This window comes from Pleurodeles waltl, chromosome 12, assembly GCF_031143425.1.
Source record: "Pleurodeles waltl isolate 20211129_DDA chromosome 12, aPleWal1.hap1.20221129, whole genome shotgun sequence".
NCBI lineage: Eukaryota > Metazoa > Chordata > Amphibia > Caudata > Salamandridae > Pleurodeles > Pleurodeles waltl.
In genome coordinates, this window is record NC_090451.1 from 387,407,427 (window position 1) to 387,425,666 (window position 18,240).

Sequence of the window (18,240 nt, forward strand, 5' to 3'; positions counted from 1 at the left end):
AATGTTCTTATATATTTTTTGTTCTGTGCCATTTTTTTCTAGTGTAACTACATCAATCCAAATTAAGTTGACCTCAAATGTACAATATTTTAAGTTGCAATATTTCTAGTTTAGATCTAAAAGATATCACATTGGGAGCGTGACTAAGAAGGTGGAGTAGCAGGATGTGCTCCTTTTGTTTTTCCTGCCTGGCTCTGGGAATCTTTTGGCTGAAGTCCATGACCATTGTTCACCGTCTGGTGATAAAGGGTGCTGGGGGATGTTTGGAGGTATGAGGCAGCTACCTGAAACAGTTTTTGCCCTTTGATGGGCAGTACCGGGCCAACCAGGTAGAAGAATCTGTAATAAAAATAGAAGTGTTGGAACCTGTTATATAAAGGAAATAGAGTTTAAGAAAACTTTCATTGAAATCCCAGTTATTCACTTGTTACATGTTCAGTCAGTCAAATTTTTCTTACAGAAACTAAAAAACAGTGACCACAACGCTTTTGGTTGAATTACTTGTATATCCTCCACAGCTTTACATCAGGGAGCTATCTTTTAGGTTGAGCCAACCAGACAGCAAAGTGGTCTGGTTCCAAAAAACCTTCTGCCGTCTTAACAACTGTAAGCCCCCAAATAACTCTTCAGCCCCTTCATTACCCTACATCTAACCTGTTAAAACCCTGGCTGAACTCTAAACTCTATCACCGTCTGCCCCAGAAGCTGATCTTTCTGCCCATCAGTTCCTCCAACCTTGTTTTTGTCCAAACACAATCGCCAAACCTGCCACTTAGAAACATCCTTTGTAGAGAAATGTTTCTGCCCTACCCAAACTCTCACCACAACTTCTGTCCCAACAGTTTGCCAGTATATCCCTCATCTGCAATAGATAACACTCCATTCTCTTCATTGACAAGTGAACCCCATTGTCCCAAAACAAGTGATTATCAAAATGTAATTATTGAATGTGTAATACTATATACTGTGTATAACTTCCTCTCTGCAAAAGTGTCTGATTTGAAAGTTCATGTTCTGCTTTTGTCTTGATTGCTGCAGGCTTCCTTTCCCCTCGCCATTCCTTTCTCGAAAGCAACTCCATACATAATAGATGTGCTACATTCAGTGCTTAATCTGTAAGTTATAATGTGCTGGTGCCCAAAACTGTCCTCTGAAACATGCGGCTGCTGCAGTTAAATGTGCGAGCATTGAATACTGAGGCAGTGTAATCCTGAAGCCATCTCAGACCTCTTTAATCCATTTACAGCCACTCCCAGCCCCTTCAGCTTACTCTGCAGTGTTATGCTTTCTCCCTTTGTGATGCTTTTTTTTTTTTTTTTTCCTCGGTCTTTCCCATATGTCTTTTGATCGCAGTGAATGCTTGAGGTAGAAAAATAAGTGGCGGCCTTTAAAAATAAGTGCCAGTGCCACGCACCTGAACTCACCAGCTCAAAATAAGCACTGGCTATTCTACATCTTCACCTTCCTTCAAGTCTTTTTATTTTTTTATTTCCTTAAGCAGCGCTTCATCTGTCCCTCCAAATAATTTGCCTATAAATGTAAATCCAGCATTATGCCTCCTTTCCAAAGTGAACAATAATTATCTCCATTACATTCCACCTTTCTCAAACCATTTTATTTGCACCCTCAGGTAGTTAAAATCCAGTTGCCTCCCAAAATGTCCTTGACTTCACTGATGCACTGTCCATTTTCTGAAGGCATATCTGAAGATCCAAACTGAAATAAATCCCTATGTGATCCTGGCTTGCAACCAGAAGCTTAAAAATGACACTTCAGCCATATATGGCCGAGCTCATTCTGGGCTTACATAATGCCTAAGACTCTCTGATCTCCACCACACTGGTTCATTATCACTATTTCAGAATATCTTCTTGCTCCCTCTTCTATCATTACCCCTTTTCTAAATAAATTAATTCCAAATTCCTCCACCTGCAAATTCTTTGCAGATGCTTTAAAGATCTAATGTATTTTGACACTTTTTGTTCCTACCTACCGGTTGTGTCCCATGGGCTCGAACATAGAGCATAATTCAAGGCTGGACAAATATGTATTGGTGCTGGTATAGGGTCAAAATATGTCATACTTGTTATTTCCTGGTCCCATATAGGGACTACATCATGTTTTTGTTTTCTTCTAATCAATAACTTTGGAAGCTACTTCCTTTTAACACTTTGAAGAGACAAATAGCTCTAGTATTGAAAACCCACTGCCTGTTCTCATATGCTGCTGCTTTAAAGGTAAGAATAGGCCATTTTTTCGCATTCTTTCACTGTTCTATTCGCACCTATTTTACCTCCATTGGTACAATGTTGCTCTGCTCTTCTTCCTAATACTGCTGTGGTATTCACCTTTACCTCCCTGGAATAATATTTTCAGTACTGTTTTAGGCCCCCAAAGGAGCAGGAGGTTAATGCTAACAGACATGTGGGGGCTCTTCTCTTCTTCACTCTTTATTTCAGTACTATCTGCTACAAGTGGTATTAATGAGCAAACAAAACATGACTTATCTAAGTGCTCCTTAACAGTAGTGTGTAAACCTTTATACCAAGTGTTACCCATCCATAATGGGTGTTGTGAGTGGTCAGTAAGTTCTCCTTTTTACTTAGGTGATCAGGCAGACATATGCCTATAATATCTAGATGCTTGTGGTGTTACAATTGCATTGTTACCTAGCAGATCATTATCTCGTAAGGAAGGGATCAGCAAATCTGTTACTGGGGAGGTCGGACACATCTGAAAATGACTACCTAGCAGGCTCTCACCCTTTATGAGTGTGAGAGACCACATCCCAAACACAAATCATAAGCAACCAATAATATATGCAGTCCAACATCTCCTCAGTCTCTAAATCCCCCTCCACCTACTCCTGAGGAGAAAGGCTATGGTAGTGGGACAGTCGTACATCTGATAAGTGAATCCTGTGCTTCAGTTCCTTGACCTTTACAGCTGTTGGTGTTACCTGAATCGCTTTGTAGGGGCTGAGAACATGTGGATCCTTCCACTAGTGCACTAAGTTCTTCATGAAGACCTGGCATCCGGGAATGATGATCTTCTGTGGTACCACTAGTGAGGCGGTGGAGCTAGCTTGTTGCAGCTTAACCAGCTTTGAGAACTTGCCTAGCACACGTTTTTCTATGGGGCACGTAGCCCACAGGCATTAACCTGCCTGTGACTGTTTGAGGTGTCAAATGATGGTCCGAAGAGGTAGCATTCCTTAGGGCAAATAGAGTCAATGGTCAACAATAAATCCAATTTGCATTCCAGGTGACTGATAATTTACGCATTTTATCCTTCAGAGCACCATTAAGGCACTCAACAGTTCCATTACTTTGTGGGTGATAGGCTGATACTAAAGAGTGGCGTATGCCTAATAATTTATTCATATGCTCCAGTATTCTGTTGGCAAAATGTTTCCCATTATCTGAGCGAATCCCTTTTAGAATTCCCCATCTCGGGATAACTTCTGTAACTAAAAAATAGGCAGCACTTTTTGCATCCTGGCTGTGGCAAGGTCCTGCCTCTGTCCATCTAGAGAAAGGACAGACTACTACAATTCAATATCTGATGTTTTGGCATCTGTGAATCATGTCCACATAATGTATGTGTAATTCTTGAAAAGGGCCTTTGGGTCTTGCAATGGAGGATAATGTTGTAATCTGGTCTTATGGTAACATACTGTTTGCAAACGAGACATTGATGAAAAATATATCTAACTTAGGAAGATCTGGAACGAGCCAGTCTGCTGATAGTATAGCCAATAGTTTTTTTTTGTTGTTGTTTTTGTTTCATGTTATGGCAAATGTAATTGAGTCAGTGCTAATTACAACACTCTCTGTGGCATCACTAGCTTTCCTGTGTCTGTTTTAATAAAGAAAATCAATTGAAGCCATACATCCTCTATTTTCCCAAACTTCTTTCTTTCCCATTGGAGCTGTTTTCCTGTATGCTCTGTAAATGATGTGCTGCTAATGTGATATAAGTTATGTCAATGTTTTCAAAGTGCCCTTCTGTCACTGTACATATTCTAGAGAACATCTGTCCTGCTTCTTTAGCTGCTTTGTCTACTATGTCATTACCTTTAGACATGGTATCTAACACACCAGTATGTGCTTGACATTTCACTATTGCTTTTGCCCCCTACCTCCTTTTCTTTAATTGTGAAATCAGTTATTCTAGGAGGTGACCATGTGCTACTGGCATGTCGTTGTTTTTCTTGAAACCCAGGGTCTCCCATTTGCTGAGATCTGAGCGTACAGTGGAAGTTACATGCCGAATGGGAATAAGCAATAACATAATTTTGATTCGCTATCTGTAAGGCTTGTATTGGGGCTTTCAATTATGTAGCTTGTGCTGGAAAATGGGATGGCAGTGGTATATACGGTAATACTGAATACCTGACATTTGGTGGAACTCCTGTTTGTTCTACTGCTGCACCTGTGTGCCTTATCCCAGTTTGCTGACTTATTTTTTTTTAGGGACGAACCATGAATATATAACATTCTCCTGTGTGGTAAGGGTAATTTTGAAGCATATATTTCTGTGTCTTCCTGATGTGTTGCACAGTCATGATCAACTTCTTTCAATGGTTCAACTATAAATTGAGCTGGATTCACTGTGTGAACATGGAATATTTTAATAGCGGCATTGGAAAGTATTACTTCATATCCAGATGCTCTCTGTGTAGTTTAGGTACTTTTTGCAGAACTGCAAGGGGGACATGTTCTACATATAGTGTTGTGGGACTACCTGATGTTATCGTAGATGCTTTTTCTACTCGGAACACTGCAGCAGCCAGTCCTTGTTCGCATGGAAACTGTCCTTTCTTTATCTCATCTAATTTTCCATTGAACTAGGCTTTGGGATTGTGGCCCATAGGACACTTTGCATTAGTACTGCTGTCATGGAATCTCCATTAGTATAGGAGAACAGAAAAAACTGTTATAATCCGGTATTGTTAACACTGGGGAGGTGGTTATGTAGTCCTTTTATTCTTGGAATTTTTGTTGCAGTGGTGGTATCCAGTGCAGTGTTATGGTCCCTGAAGTTGTGCCCTTGATCATCTGGTACAAGGAAACAGTCTTAGAGTTGAAATCAAAAATCCAGAGTCTCACAAAGTTGCATAACCCTAGAAGTTTCTGTAATGCCTTCACTGTCTGGGGTAGTAGTTGATTTCGAACCGCTTCCACTTTGTCTTGAGTAATGCTATGGCTCTCAGCAGACACTACCTGTCCTAGGTACATTACTTGCTGTTGAGCAATCTGCGATTTCTGTTTTTCAACTTTGTAACTTTTGTATGCTAACAGTGTTGGTAATTTCAGAGTCCTTTTCACACTGTCTTAGCGCCACTGCAAATCATCCACATTGTAACACTGTACTTTCTCTTTGAAAATTAATCAGATCATTCTTCAAAGCTCTGTTTAAAACTAAGGGTGATTCACAATACCCTTGAGTCAAACAAGAATACAGATATTATATTCCAGAGAATGTAAATGCTGTCAATTAATGACTCTCTCCGTGTAAAGATGCACCATAAAATGATTTTTTTTTTAAATCCAGTACTATAAACCACTTTGTTCTGTTTGGGATGTTGGTTAATATCACTGAGGGGTCTGGTACTACGGGAAGCTCTTGTACTACAATAGCATTCAAAGGGTGTAAATCCTGTACCATCCTTGAATTGTTTCCCTGCGATTTGGCCACTGGAAAAATCAGGGTGTTGCATGGGGGTATAAAACTCCCTGCTTCAGTAAGGCTTGTATGGTAATTGCTATTCCTTCATTTGCTTCATGTGAAATTGGGTACTGCCTAACTATAGGCAAGTGTGCATTTTCTTTAGGTGTTATTTTAAAAGGATCAGCACTGTAAGGAAATGCCTCCTTGGCATGGTTACCCCCTGACGTTTTGCCTTTGCTGATGCTAAGTTTTGATTTGAAAGTGTGCTGAGGCCTACTAACCAGGCCCCAGCACCAGTGTTCTTTCCCTAACCTGTACTTTTGTTTCCACAATTGGCACAGCCTGGCATCCAGGTAAGTCCCTTGTAACTGGTACCCCTGGTAGCAAGGGCCCTGATGCCAGGGAAGGTCTCTAAGGGCTGCAGCATGTCTTATGCCACCCTGGGGACCCCTCACTCAGCACAGACACACTGCTTGCCAGCTTGTGTGTGCTAGTGGGGAGAAAACGACTAAGTCGACATGGCGCTCCCCTCAGGGTGCCATGCCAACCTCACACTGCCTATGAAGTATAGATAAGTCACCCCTCTAGCAGGCCTTACAGCCCTAAGGCAGGGTGCACTATACCATAGGTGATGGCATAAGTGCATGAGCACTGTGCCCCTACAGTGTCTAAGCAAAACCTTAGACATTGTAAGTGCAGGGTAGCCATAAGAGTATATGGTCTGGGAGTCTGTCATGCACGAACTCCACAGCACCATAATGGCTACACTGAAAACTGTGAAGTTTGGTATCAAACTTCTCAGCACAATAAATGCACGCTGATGCCAGTGTACATTTTATTGTAACATACACCCCAGAGGGCACCTTAGAGGTGCCCCCTGAAACCTTAACCGACTACCCGTGTAGGCTGACTGGTTTTAGCAGCCTGCCACACACCAGGCATGTTGCTGGCCACATGGGGAGTGTGCCTTTGTCACTCTGTGGCTAGTAACAAAGCCTGTACTGGATAGAGGTGCTTATCACCTCCCCCTACAGGAACTGTAACACCTGGCGGTGAGCCTCAAAGGCTAACCCCCTTTGTTACAGCACCCCAGGGCACTCCAGCTAGTGGAGTTGCCCGCCCCCACTTTTGGCGACAAGACCGGAGGAGATAATGAGAAAAACAAGGAGGAGTCACTGGCCAGTCAGGACAGCCCCTAAGGTGTCCTGAGCTGAGGTGACTCTAACTTTTAGAAATCCTCCATCTTGCAGATGGAGGATTTCCCCGATAGGGATAGGGATGTGCCACCCTCCCCTCAGGGAGGAGGCACAAAGAGGGTGCAGCCACCCTCCGGGCTAGTAGCCATTGCCTACTAACCCCCCAGACCTAACCACACCCCTAAAATCAGTATTTAGGGGCTCCCGAGAACCTAGGAACTCAGATTCCTGCAACCTAAGAACAAGAGGACTGCTGAACTGATAAACCCTGCAGAGATTACGGAGACACCAACTGCTTTGGCCCCAGCTCTACCGACCTGTCTCCCCACTTCTAAAGACACTGCACCAGTGACGCGTTCCACAGGGACCAGCGACCTCTGAAGCCTCAGAGGACTGCCCTGCATCTAGAAGGACCAAGAACTCCTGAGGACAGCGGCTCTGTTCACCAAAGACTTCAACTTTGCAACAAAGAAGCAACTTTGAAACAACCCGCGTTTCCCGCCGGAAGCGTGAGTCTTGGCACTCTGCACCCGACGCCCCCGCCCCGACTTGTGAAGAACAGTCACTTCAGGGAGGACTCCCCAGCGACTGCGAGACCGTGAGTAGCCAGAGTTGACCCCCTGAGCCCCCACAGTGAAGCCTGCAGAGGGAATCCAGAGGCTCCCCCTGACTGCGACTGCCTGCTTCAAAGACCCGACACCTGGCAAAGGCACTGCATCCGCAGCCCCCAGGACCTGAAGGATCCGACCTCCAGTGCAGGAGCGACCCCCCAGGTGGCCCTCTCCCTTGCCCAGGTGGTGGCTACCCCGAGGAGCCCCCCCTTGCCTGCCTGCATCGCTGAAGAGACCCCTTGGTCTCCCTTTGCTTTCTATTGAAAACCCGACGCTTGTTTGCACACTGCACCCGGCCGCCCCCGTGCCGCTGAGGGTGTACTTTCTGTGTGGACTTGTGTCCCCCCCCCGGTGCCCTACAAAACCCCCCTGGTCTGCCCTCCGAAGACACGGGTACTTACCTGCTGGCAGACTGGAACCGGGGCACCCCTTCTTCATTGAAGCCTGTGCGTTTTGGGCACCACTTTGACCTCTGCACCTGACCGGCCCTGAGCTGCTGGTGTGGTAACTTTGGGGTTACTCTGAACCCCCAACGGTGGGCTACCATGGACCCAAACTTGAACCCCGTAGGTGGTTTACTTACCTGCAAAAACTAACAAACACTTACCTCCCCCAGGAACTGTTGAAAATTGCACTGTCTAGTTTTAAAATAGCTATATGTCATTTATGTGAAAACTGTATATGCTATTTTGCTAATTCAAAGTTCCTAAAGTACCTACCTGAAATACCTTTCATTTGAAGTATTGTTTGTAAATCTTGAACCTGTGGTTCTTAAAATAAACTAAGAAAATATATTTTTCTATACAAAAACCTATTGGCCTGGAATTGTCTCTGAGTCTGTGTTCCTCATTTATTGCCTGTGTGTGTACAACAAATGCTTAACACTACTCCTTTAAGCCTACTGCTCGACCACACTACCACAAAATAGAGCATTAGAATTATCTCTTTTTGCCACTATCTTACCTCTAAGGGGAACCCTTGGACTCTGTGCATACTATTCCTCACTTTGAAATAGTGCATACAGAGCCAACTTCCTACAAGCACTCAGTATTAATCCTACATCGTTGGAATCTTTTGACCATAGCTGCGGAGGTAGCCATGCTAGTAATTCACCAATTTCCAATGTTTTCCTGGATATCCGTGGTGGGCACTTTTCTACTTGTATTTCGGTCCCTGCTGCTTCTTGAAACACTATCCTAGTGTCCTGTACTTTTTCTTCTAATATGTCTTCATCTGGAATATTGGAAACTTTGACTCCTGTAATTGTGAATATCACTGTTGCTCACATATTTCGCTTGTGGTCTTCTGCTTCTAGAATCACAAATGTTTTTGTGAACCTGATACTCTTTAGGGATAGCCCCAATATTTCTTCTCCCTCCGGGTCTGGAAATTCTGGTCTAAACCGCAATTTAGATGGTGTTGCTATCCACTTGCCCTGCAAGGCTGGTTCTGTCATTATGAATTCCATTATGCCTTTCTGTAGCAGGGATTCCCCTCTCATTTGTACTTCTGTATTGTCTGGGGCGGTTCGCAAGACCATTCACATGGATGATATCCCTGGTGTGGAACCAAGCATTGTCCCATCATTATGAATGTAATGGACATGTTCAGTTTGCATAACAAATCTCTTTCAATTAAATTTATAGTAGCTTGTGGTGCACATAGTAATTTTGAAACTACAGAATCTCCTACCTGAACTGGAATCTCACTGGTATATAGTACTGTCATTATTTCACCTGAGAACCCTCGTGCTGCCACTGTTTTATTTGACAGTGGTAAACCTCCATGTCTAATGCACGATTTGGTTGCCCCTGTATCAATTAAGGCTTTATATTCTTCTCATAATACTAATTGATTCTCTAGGCTCTTGTTTGTAATGCAATTTTTTTATTTGCTATCACTGGGACGATCAGGGTCTTACTGCAGACCATCATGGCGTGAACAGTGGATTAATCTCTGCTTGAAAAATTGTGCCCCCCCCATCACTGCTGCAGCACAGGTTGAGCTTGCTGTGGTGTCTGCTGAATATACTGTGGTGTTGACTGTCGCGCTGGGGTGGATGTTAAAATCCCCGTCTAATAATTCAATAGTGGTTGTATCATTTGCATTGGCTGTTGTGGATCCATTTGTGGTGCACTGTACACAAAACCTTGTGGCTGTTGCTGGTACTGTTATGCAGGATACAAAATTCCCTGCAGAGGAAAGATTTATTTATTGTCCCAGTTGTGGCATTCTAAAGCGGCAATATGCTATTAAGTGTCCTTTCCTGTTGCAATGATAACATCATATTGGTTTTATTAACTAGCCTCTACCTCCCGCTGTTGCTGCAGTCCTTGCATCATTCGCTGGGGAGTATGACCCATGGGACCTGGAACTGCTTGAGTGACTACATTTGCTCCTGTTGTGCTCTTTCTTTGCGTTTTTCTCAAATTTTTGACTAGCCAATTTGGCTGTGACACAGTCCAAATGTTCCTTTTGTTTTTCTTTCCTTCTCCAACATTTTCTAGCTTGGTGCAGTATTGTGCCCCGTATTTCCTGCCAATGTTTACTATTTATTGCCACTACTTTGTCTAATTCCTGCTGTAGATCCTCTGGCAGCCTGTTTTCCAGAATGTGAAAGAACAGCCTGGTCCCTTGTGCATCTAGGGGAACCATCTCAGTGGTCCATAGTTTTCTTATGCGTTCAACATATTCTAACATCCTTCCCCATTACTTTGCTCATCATGCTACCTATATCTGGCATGTCTGGATATCTTCTTCTCAATTCTGGCCAGACAAGTGCACATATGCTGTTAAATGTTTCTGTGTCTCTGTCACTGTTAATCAAGGTTATTAGTCCTGCATTGGTGTGTGGTATCTCCTTGAAAAGTATTGCCTGTCTCCTCTCCCAGTATATTTGCAAGGAGGCTCCTCAATTCCCCTATTGCTAATTGTACTCCTGCTGTGTGCCTTTCAATGGCAGCTATCCATCTAGAAGCTCCCTCAGAAAGTGGTGGTAATTGTTTCTTTAAGTTCTCCTTATCCATGTGTTACCATGGCACATAGGTCAGATTTTGTGCTCCTCGACCCCTTTGTATCAGTGGAAGCTGTCTGAATTGTGGTCTTCTCCCTACTGCTGTCTCATTCTAGGGTACCTACTATTTTCTTTCTCCGCATATTGTTGCCATACACATAAAGAGTCTCACATGATCCAAACCTACAGCCCCCCCTCCCCTTCCAATAAAATCTTGGGCTGTTGCGAAGTCTTGAGGTGGAAGGAACCTTTTCTAGGCCATGTTGAAGGAAACTTGCTAGGTCTACTCACTGTGTAATCCGCCAATTCATTTCAGAGGGTAGACTGCAAATGAGTCTTGTTCTCCTATAATTACCATCTCAATACGTGTCGGATCTCTCCTATCATTTTGCAACATAAATTCATATTAACCTGCCTAGTGGCCTCCAAGTATTGCATGTCTAAATCATCATCACATTCTCCTGCTGTCTCGGTGTCTATGTCACTCTGTTCAGCCGTTATTTGCCCCAGCATTGTTCCCTTATTTACACCTAGATTTCCATGCTTCCCATATATTTTCAACCTTTCTACTTGTCATTTTTTTTTTTTTCTTGGTGTGTGTTAAAGTGTCACTGAACCCTTCACTCACAGTTGGTACCCTTTATGTTCTGCAGTGGCTGTATCATATATATCTTGAAATAATACATTAGCGTTATCAATGCATATTGTCATGGCCTCTAATGAACTCCTTTCTTCCTATGTCCTCAATCTACATTCCTGTTCCCCTCTCTCGATGTGTGTTTTAGTTTCCTTTCTTTTTCTAATAGGTGTTTTCTTTATAGTTCTTCAGTTATCTGTTCATTATGTGGTGGGCTGAATGTTAAATGTGGTTGTGGCAGGCTCATTTTCCCCACTACATCTAGAACTTTGGTCTGAAGAGTGTTGGAAGAAGTCTGGTGTTGCCTTGCTGTTTTACTTGAAATCATAGGGTCATCTCTTTTGTGTAGGACACAGTGTCCTGGCTATGAGACAATGTGACGTTTTGGCTTTCATCTAGCTTCAAAGTGAAGTTAGCTGTAACTTGACCCGTGTATTTATGTCTTAGTTTGCAGTGAGTATATGAGTCTTCTGTTTGTGTTATATCTGGAACAACATTGATCCCTCCTAAAGGATGCATTCCTATTGGTTGTTTAAGTAGTCTTTTGGTTTACTAATAGGGACCTACTTTATCTTCTTTATAAGGGGAGACCAACTAGATTCTGAGGGTTCCTCTACCTTGTCACGTTCAAATGCTTGCCACATGTTTAAGGTCACAATTCTCTTTTTTAATTTTTCACCTTTATATGCCCCAAAAATATGTTTGTAAATGCCCCAATTGACATGGGTCAAATGATCCCTTTTCTGGCCAAGGACTATGTTTTGTACCCATGTACCATTCCTTACAATGTTTCTTTATCCCTTTTTTTTATCACCTTGAAACACTTTGATACTCCTTTGCAACATATTATCAGACATCTTACTTCGATGAAATGTTCACACAATATGGATAATTTGCAATAACATTTTCAGTATATAACAGAACACAAGCAATGTACATATTCTTGTCAACTTGTCTCATAATCTGAAAAAACAGTATCATATTACACTATTGTCACTTTCCTGTATTTAGTGACAACACGTCATTCCTGTTCCGTCTCCAGGACGGATACACCACTACTAAACTATTTACTTAATATAGATACTTTCACATTCTTAGTCACGCCTAACTAATTAGTAGTACACCCTACAACAATATCCATATTGTGCATTGTACAACCTCTAAGAAGCTCACGAGAGAAAGACTTTTAGGGAAATAAATTTATTCAGAGAATGTCTTGGGCTCACCTGTCTTCCCAAACTACGAGGATTTGTGCAAACACTGGTATCTGCTTACCTGTTTGAGCACTCTTTAATATACGAAGTGAGGGTGATGGGTTTGACCCCCGAGGTCCAGCAGGCTGACTTCAAGAAGTCTCCTGGCTAAAGCTTGCCAACGTCAAAATGCGGACTTTATTTCCCTCTGCCCATCAAAAACCACTCCAGTCTTCCGTTTTTGGTTTCTTAGGTTCACTTTAATTTACGGCCCGAACACTGCTGACATTGTGCATGCAAAGACACATTAGGCAGGACTCAAGGCATATCTAACTCTGCATAACTTATATAGATTTGTAATACAATGGTTTGCTCTCTGCCACATTACATTGCTCACCACAAGCACATCTGCTGATCATCAAAGTCACATCATCCTGTTTGTACTGAGTGTGTCAGTTATTCATGCATGGACTAACCACTAACTTCCCTCGAGGCTGTATATTTTTAGCTGAGTAAAAAGTTCAGTAGGTTCTTTCTTGGACCTGTTTGTGTTCTTTTTGCCAAAAGTCACTGCCCCACCCTGTCACTATCACTTGTACTGAAACTCCGGTTTCAGCACATTTTACTGGTGTCTATTTCTGTGTTGCGTATACTTTTTGCATAAGATGGAGTCTGTTTGCAAGATGGAGTTACTGTAGACATTTCTATTTTCACACGCTATGCACTTTGGTTACAACTGTCTACCCTCAAGCACTCCCTTTATAACTTTGTGCACCTCCCCATCGCCACCGTTCTAATGTGATGCAACCCTTACTTACTTTTTGCTCCCTCTTAAGACCTCGATACATACCCTGTGCTCTTATCTACCCATTCATGTCTTTTATTATCCAATGCATTCCCTTTATATCCACCCGCTCTTCCAACTATCGGGGCCAGTAGAATTATGCAGCAGGGGAGAAACCAAATTGTGGAAAAAAAAGGCAAATTGTGCAGTGTGATGAGGCACATTTTGTAGCAGTATTCCTTAATATTTTGTCATTTTTTGCTCATATTAACACTGGCTGGGCATTGATTTCACATTATTGGTATGATTTTAGTACCCAAATATTGCACTAAGCAATGAACCTTCCACTGGCTTGAAACACTTGCCACCATGTTTTTAGTTACATTTGATATGTTTGCGCTGGAAACATTTTTATTCAAATGTGCATGTTATGCAGCAGATGATGGATTATCTGGCAAGTCCAAAATTATACAGGAAACACAGTATAATCGCATAATTCCTGCGGCCCTGCCCGCTTTAGATCTTCATGCACCCTCTTTATAATTCTGTACACCCTCTATAACCACGTTCAGCCTGTGCGCTTACTTTTTAGGTTGAGCGTGCAAGCGCTTTGACCTGTTGTGGGCTTTTAACCATGCCCATCACTTTCACTTGTTTGTGGGCTTGCCTTTCAAAAATATCTTGGTCATTGCTAAATGCTTTACATTTCTCCTGCCTTGAGGCTGTTTTTGTCACACCCTTCAGACGGCCCCTGTTACATGGATTATTGCACGATTGCCGAAATACTTCAGCGTGGGCGAACTTTTGTTTTTCTTTCATGTCTCTCCCCTTCGTGCTTCTTGGTGGCCATGGTGCTCACAGGGCGAACAGGCAGAACAGCATAAACTTTCTTGACCTGATTGAAGAGCTCGTCACGTTGTTCAGTTACGTAATCGGAGTCATTTCTTGAAGCTCTCACCTTAAAACACCTGAAATTGGTGAATGCTTTACATAAAATAGAAATCCTCAAAGTGAAAGCTGCTCTCCCGGCACAGCAGGAGAGCCGATACTACAATATTCACTGCATTCGGGAAAACTCACCCATAATGCTTTGCAGGGCATTAATGTGACATAACGTTTTTGCCCGTAACTCATCGTGCTGTGGTCCTAGGAAACTGAGACCACCACCGAAATGTTCAGCACAACATGCTCTTTCTGTCTACATAATCTCTGGGCCCCCACACTAGGCTAGTGAGGACCCCAAAGTAATAACCCCTCCCACCATTCAGTGTCTTTTTAAGTGCTCTCATGGCTGGAACTTTTGTTTTACAGCTGGGAGTAGTTTGTGTTTTAAGGGCCTTGTTTGTAATATTGCTTTAGGCCTGCTACATCTGAAAATGTGTAATGCACTACGTCCTTTAGGGGCTAAACATATGGGTGCATTGCATTTTTTAATGCCATTTTGTTTTTGTGTGGTTATGTCCTCTAGGGATTAACTATATATGTGCATAACCATGTTTTATTTTTTTACAAATGATATTTTCATTGTGTTGTCCGCTAGAGGCTGTTCTAAGCATTACTGACATCTCAACATACTAAAATATTTGTGGCATGCACCATATTGCTTTGCAGGGGATTACTTTTACAAAACATTTTGCTCATAACTCAGCCAGGGGTTGACCTAGGACAATGGGACCACCATCAAAAGGTTCAGCATTACGAGATATTTCTATCTAGATCATCTCTGGGTCCCCACACTGTTAGTGGTGACTCCAAAATAATAATCCCTACCATCATTCATTATCTTTTTAAGCTTTCTCATGGCTGGAACCTTTGTTTTACATCCAAGAGAAGTTGTTTTGTGGGCCTTGTTTGTAATATCATTGCAATATACCTGCTAGCCTTGAAAATGTGTAATGCACTACCTCCTCTAGGAGCTAAATATATGGTTACACTGCATTTCTTTCACCTGTTGTTTTCACGGGGTAATGTCCTTCAGGGGCTAACAATATGATTACATGACTGTTTCTTACAAATATTATTTTTATGTTGTTTTGAGCATTACAGTCTAATGCCAAAAGTGTATTTCTGATTAAGGTTTATATGATAATTGTATATGTTTGAAGATCGAGGAAGAAGGTAAATGGAAGTGCTTTAGTTATAGGCAGGGTCACTGGAATTATATTGCAGGAAAAGACGAAATTATGAGGCAGGGTTGAACAATTTATGTGCAAGAAAAGTCTAGTTATTCCTTTACAGTGCCAATAACTCTAACTCAAGAAAATGTGATACCTATTGCATTGCAAATGCTTGTTCTTGGATAGTATTTCCAACATCTGCAAAAAAAAGGTTTTTTTTTCTCTCCTCTGGTAATTTGGTTTCCATCTCTACTGGATCAGTATCAGTGCCTAGAAACAGCCATCTTACTTGGGACTGGAGGCACTCCTGTCTCATTCATCAGTTCCTGAAAACAAGACAACCTGCTCCACATCTCAGAATCTGCAGAACACACACAATAAAAGTCATCCAAAAGTGGGTATCTGACAAAATCCCTGACGGGAACTCAAATGGCAATTGCAAGAATAAACCACCTTTCAAGCAGTGCACAAGAAACTGAACATCCCATAGGTAACACATTATCCACAAAAACATAACCACCACACTGCATGCCTGCCCAGCAACTCTTAATCCGCTGAGTGCTCTGGGGGGCGGTGGCACAACCCCAGTCGGGGATACTATAGAGTTCTTCAAAGGCCATAACACAATGGGTCTTCCATTCTACGCTGTTACCTCTTTCATCAGTTTACTCCACATTACCTTCAGCTGCTGCTTAGCCGACCACCGTATGCCTTGTAGCCTGGTTTCACACCAAAAGTGAAACCTTCCATACCTCTATCTTGCCTGGCTTACTGGCATGCAAGCCTTTCCCTATCTGTCCTTGCTCTCCTTCCCTGTCCTGGTGAGCCTGCCACAATCTCCCACCCCCGTGCCCCCTGACCATCCTGGCTGGTCTGTTGCATTGTTTGAGATGGTGCTTGTCTCTGCATATTGAACAGTTGTCAAAATCAGCTGTATTCTCTGTGGCAGAACCACTTATACACCTAGCATGCACCTGCCTGACCTGCTTTCCCTTTTTTTTTCTTAACCTGCAACAGTGGTTCTCAGTGTTATCATTTACAGGAAAATAGTAGATCAAGAGGCTAAACTTCATTGTGCAGTGAATGTTACTATATAGTAATAACAATATCTTCATGAATATATAAGGCCACCACAGTTGTTCATAAAAAAGAGAAGGCTATTATCTAGTTAAGTACTTGACAATTCAACATGTCAAAGTTCAGAAGAGTGCATACTGTCCACAGTGCAGAAACCACAAAAGAACTTATTGCGGAAATATAGGAACTCTGTTGTGTTTGTAACAAACGCCCATTAGAGATGGCAAGTTAGTCAATTTGTCAAGATTAGATGCACTCTTCTTTGTTTGTTACTCATCAGGGTCGACAGTGTTTCAACCCTTATTTGAGATACAATGGTCTCACCAGGATCAAGGGAATTAGGGGACATCTGCAGTAACGAATAAATCAGCATTCCTTTCTGTTTTATTAATTTTATTTATTTGGGCTTTTCTGATTACAGCAGTATATTTAACCAGTGTAACAAAATGCGCTGGGTACTTTTCATAGTAAACATTTGCAAATATCAAAAAGGCTGTCGTCCAATTCTCTATGTTCAACTGCACCTTAGGGCACTTTGCTAACTCCAATTCCTCCTCTTTTGATCCTTCCTTAGTTTGACTATCCTGTGAAATAATGTAAATACTTTAATATATTCGCCCTTCCATATTCTGTCTTTCATTGCTGCCATTAAATGAGCCCCCAGCGACTTTGTCACTCACAAGTAAGGTCATTTTTTAATGATATTTCCCCTATGGGAGAGGTGTGTGTGTTTAGGGGTGTTCTGTTTTTCACTCTTAACTTATTTTTCCCAACCTACTCAGACTTTCTTTACGTCTTCCTCTGTTCTTGTCCCTCGATCTGACACAAACTTGCCCCTCCCCAAGCACACCCTTGCAAACCTCTCGTACCTATGACCCCCAGCGCCAGTAGACCTCACCTCCAACCTATTCACATATTCTCTCTAACCTGGCCTTGAGATCACGGCCTGCACAAAAACTATCTGTCCAGCCATGGTACTCATCCTTCTGATATCGCTTGTGGTCTTACTGCCACCGGCCTTCCTGCCAGACCTGTTAGTAACTTGATGCAATGAATGCAATTGGTTTCTGAGTCTTGTGCCATTCTACTTCCTCAATCAATCAATCAATCAGTCAAAAAATGTATAGAGCGCGCTACTCACCCGTGAGGGTCTCAAGGCGCTGGGGGTGGGGGGGATCAAAAAAAAAAAAGGAGGCGGAGGGGGGCAGAGAGGGTCACTGTTCGAACAGCCATGTCTTGAGGCTCTTTCTGAAGAGCAGGAGGTCTTTGGTTTTGCGAAGGTTGGTGGGGAGGGAGTTCCAGGTTTTGGGGGCGAGGTAGGAGAAGGACCTGCCTCCTGTGGTGGTGCGTTGGATGCGGGGGACTGTGGCTAGGGCGAGGTCGGCTGATCGGAGGTTGCATATGGGAGTGTGGAAGTTCACTCTTTCGTTGAGGTAGGTTGGGCCGGTGTTGTGGAGGGATTTGTGAGCATGGATGATGATCTTGAATGTGATTCTCTTGTCTATGGGAGCCAGTGAAGGGATTTGAGGTGTGGTGAGATATGTTTGTGGCGGGGGAGGCCAAGGACGAGGCGTGCGGCTGTGTTCTGGATTCTCTGGAGTTTGCATTTGAGTTTGAGTGTGGTGCCGGCATAGAGGGCGTTACCGTAGTCTAGTCTAGTCTGCTGCTGATGAGTGCATGGGTGACTGTCTTTCTGGTCTCTGGGGGAATCCATTTGAAGGATTTTTTTTTAGAGTGCAGAGTGTGTGGAAACAGGAGGAGGTTAGGGCATTAATTTGCTGTGTCATGGAGAGGGAGGGGGTCTAGGATGATGCCGAGGTTGCGTGCGTGGTTTGCGGGGGTGGGTGCGGGGCCTAGTGTGGTGGGCCACCAGGAGTCGTCCCATGTGGTTTTGTTGGGGCCGAAGATGATGATCTCGGCTTTGTTGGAGTTGAGCTTG

General features: G+C 42.9%; 1 protein-coding gene across 9 annotated transcripts in view; it reads left to right on the forward strand.

Moving 5' to 3' along the window:
- POP4 (POP4 homolog, ribonuclease P/MRP subunit) overlaps positions 1-18,240 on the forward strand; it is a 147,377-nt gene that overhangs the window by 33,770 nt on the left and 95,367 nt on the right. The gene's annotated exons all lie outside the window — the stretch shown is intronic.